Source organism: Mesoplodon densirostris, chromosome 1, assembly GCF_025265405.1.
Source record: "Mesoplodon densirostris isolate mMesDen1 chromosome 1, mMesDen1 primary haplotype, whole genome shotgun sequence".
Lineage (NCBI taxonomy): Eukaryota > Metazoa > Chordata > Mammalia > Artiodactyla > Ziphiidae > Mesoplodon > Mesoplodon densirostris.
In genome coordinates, this window is record NC_082661.1 from 94,415,538 (window position 1) to 94,419,110 (window position 3,573).

At 37.2% G+C, this 3,573-nt stretch overlaps 1 pseudogene; it reads left to right on the forward strand.

The window, feature by feature from the left end:
- The first annotated feature begins 2,238 nt into the window (after positions 1 to 2,238).
- LOC132483617 (cytochrome c oxidase subunit 7A2, mitochondrial-like) lies at positions 2,239 to 2,516 on the forward strand (annotated as a pseudogene).
- Positions 2,517 to 3,573: the final 1,057 nt, after the last annotated feature.

Consider the following 3,573-nt stretch of genomic DNA (forward strand, 5'->3'; position numbering starts at 1 on the left):
GAAAAGTGAAATATATTCTTCATTTGTAAAATTATAGAATAAGTTAAAATCATGTAATGCATTGAGCTGTTTCACTATAATTTTTTTTTTTTTTTTTTTTTTTTGCGGTACACGGGCCTCTCACTGCTGTGGCCTCTCCCGTTGCGGAGCACAGGTCCGGACGCGCAGGCTCAGTGGCCATGGCTCACGGGCCCAGCTGCTCCGCGGCATGTGGGATCTTCCCGGACTGGGGCACGAACCCGCTTCCCCTGCATCGGCAGGCGGACTCTCAACCACTGAGCCACGAGGGAAGCCCTCACTATAATTTAATATACTGAAATTGTAGTTTATTAACTAGTACTTTGGTGTTTGAAAGAATTATACAATTTTTAAATCCAGATTTACCTCCTCATATCATAACATGACCATTCCATCTTTTAAATGTTAGGAAATCTCCGAAATTGAGGTTAATATGTATGCAATGAAATTTATATTCCCTGTTGTGCCAGTCATCAGTTTATTGCCTCTCAGCTTCAAATCCATCCTGCATTGCCTGCTCTTCAATGAAGAAGCTGGATCCTATAATCATTTCTTACTTTCAACAGGCACAGTGTTAAGCTAAGACAATAGAGGGCAGTGGAGAGACATTGTAGGAGGAAAGAGTTTCTCTTCCTGTTTCTAGTATTTTCTGTTTGTCTTTTATTTGCTTCTTCTGCATGGCTTCCAGCAATGCATGAAAGGAAGAAGCATCCAGGTGCACCCCACCCTAGCTATACTCCTAAAGCACCCAATTTCTTGGGGAGCTTGCATTCCTGGCCCTCATCAGGTGACCATCTCATTACCAATTCGAACAGTATGCCCCATGACCGAAATGTTCATGAAAATGCATCTGAAGTTGGAGAAGAATATTAGCATTTTAGAGGTAGAAGAAACCTTAGGAGTCATCTAGTCTAAACCTCCCTTTTTGTAGGAATCCAGAGAGGTTTATTCCATGTGTTGTCACACCTTTTATGTAGCATGTAGCACTTTTAAATCTTCCCTTTCAGGGTTTATATTTAATTAATGATACTACTTATAATTACTTAAAACATTCAATTTGAATTGCAAAGGAGCTTTTAGTTATCTTGAATTTTAATGGGTATTTATTGACTTTCTACAAATTCTCCAAGTGTTTCATGGACTATAAGAATAAAAAAGAGACACTTATTTTCTAAGCTAAAACAAAATATAAAACCGCAATGAAGCAGTAAACCAAGATAGAATATGATAAAACCAGAAGAGTTATGCAGAAAGAGACTGGAGATCATATTTGGGGAATAAAGAATGCTTTCATGAAGATGACAGACATATTAAGAGGCCTTGAAGAATGGGTAGGGTTTGAGAGTTAGACTTGAGGAGTGGGGAGTAAGAGTATATGGATGGTTTAAAGCATAAAGTTTCAGAGGCAGAAAAATGCTTCACATTGGGATGTAAAATGACCTCCAGCTTGTTTTACTGTGGGCATAGGCTAGTTATGGGAGAATAGTGGGAAAAGTTGGCAAAATTACTTATTTTTGAATTCTTGTAGATCATGACACATGGTATTTCAATAAAAATCAAGAAAATGTAAGATGAAATGAGTTGAATAATGAGTTAATCATAATTATATTCATATAAATTCAAATACATTAATAAATTACATGAATTAAATAATAGACCTTTGAAAGAAACCAAATTCTTCATCTTTGGCCTCTGAAAAGAACTTTAAAAAGAGCTAAACCATTTTGGATATGACATTAATATAAAGACTTCTCACTGAATCATATATGAAAAATTTGGTTTCATTTTTAGTAATCCTAAAATTATCTTCTCCATCATTGAATTGAATGTTAAACATTATATCCAGTAAAAACAATTTAAATGGCTTGGTTGTTTTGGTTGGTAGGGATTAGATAACCTAAACAGCTTTCAGTTATTAAAAACCTCGAAATACTACACAGAACATAACTGTTCATTTAAATGCCCACAGGTGAATTTGAAAAATCCCAACGGAGATAAATGATAAGGAAACAAAGCCCCAGCTGATGTGGCAGCTGCCTTGGGAGGTGGGAATGGGGGTGAGGGTTGGTTCCATCTCTCAGTTATCAAGAATTGTAATTTAATGGCCCTGTAGGAACAGAAAAGGGCATTTTGTATACACGAATCAGGGAGTTGAAAATGAAATAGAAGGTAGTTCCAGTTCTGACATGCGGATCTTCGTTCCTGGTGTTAAATTGTCACGGTTGGTGGGCAGTAACTGAGCCAAGATGCTGCAGAGTCTGCTGGCTCTTTGTTAGACTGCCCAGAGGACCATAAGTACTGCTTCACGCAGGCAGTTTGAAAATAAAGTTCCAGAGAAACAAAAGCTCTTTCAGAAGGATAATGGAATTCCAGTGCATATTAAGTGTGGGATAGCTGATACCCTCCTGTATAGAGCCATCATGATTCTTACATTTGGTGGAACAGCGTATTCCATATATCAGCTGGCTATGGCTTCATTTCCCAAGAAGCAGGATTGATTTCAGTTTATCCTCCCAGCAATCCGTTGGTTCAACTCCATTCAGCTCTCTGTGGACCAGTATCTGATAACTGACTGAGTTCTTCTTTGGGGATCAATATTTATTGACATGTACTAACTGCCACCAGTAAAGCAGTCTTTACCATGAAAAAAAAAAGAAAATGAAATGGAAAATAAAATGGAAAACTATGGAACAGTTGCAACACTAGTGAATAAGTCAAGGGTGAACTGGAAAAATATCTACTCACTGGCACAGAGAGTCAGCTAAGCAGCTTACCTGTTTCCGCCTGAGCTGGGAGTTGGGGTAGCAGAGTTCTCTGAGAGTTTATGAATGTGGGCCCACCTTCACATTCATTATGAGAATGCATAAATAAATTTTGTCACATTCATTAAAATAGAACAATTAAAATTATGAGTTATAGCCAAATAATCTGTGTAGATAATCTCGAAAGTATAATATATGTATAGCATAAGTACAGTATGCTACTATTTTATAAAGAATAGACACATGCAAGATGACACATTGTATACAAATACAGAGTTTATAGGTAAAATTATAAGAACATGGTTGGAAATAATGGCTTTCAGATAATGGCTATTTTGAGAGAGAAAAGGAGATGAATGGAATTTTTTCTTAAATTGAGTGTGTTAAAAAATGCTTAAAGCAGAGAATTTAGGTGATACAAACAAACTTTATTAACACTTGATGAAGCAGTCCATCTATATTCAGAAAACTGCAAAATGGGGTGGAAGGCAGGAAGCTGTTATGGGATAAAGAATAAAGAACAAGGAAGAGAAAAATAGAAAATATCTAATTGGCTGGAGCCACATAGTCAACCTTGTTTGGCGTGAGAAGGGAAAAGGAAATAACTATACAGCCCAGAGTTGGCTTCGTGTTTGGGGATTGGCTGACTGGCTATACTGCATTTCTGGTCAAGTGGAATATTTACAGGGACAAGAAAGTTCACCTAAGTTTCAATTTACTCACTTGGTAGCCAAGGCAGGAGCAGCTCCATCTTGGGCCTAGAAAGTTATTATAATAGGTGGTAGATGTTTAT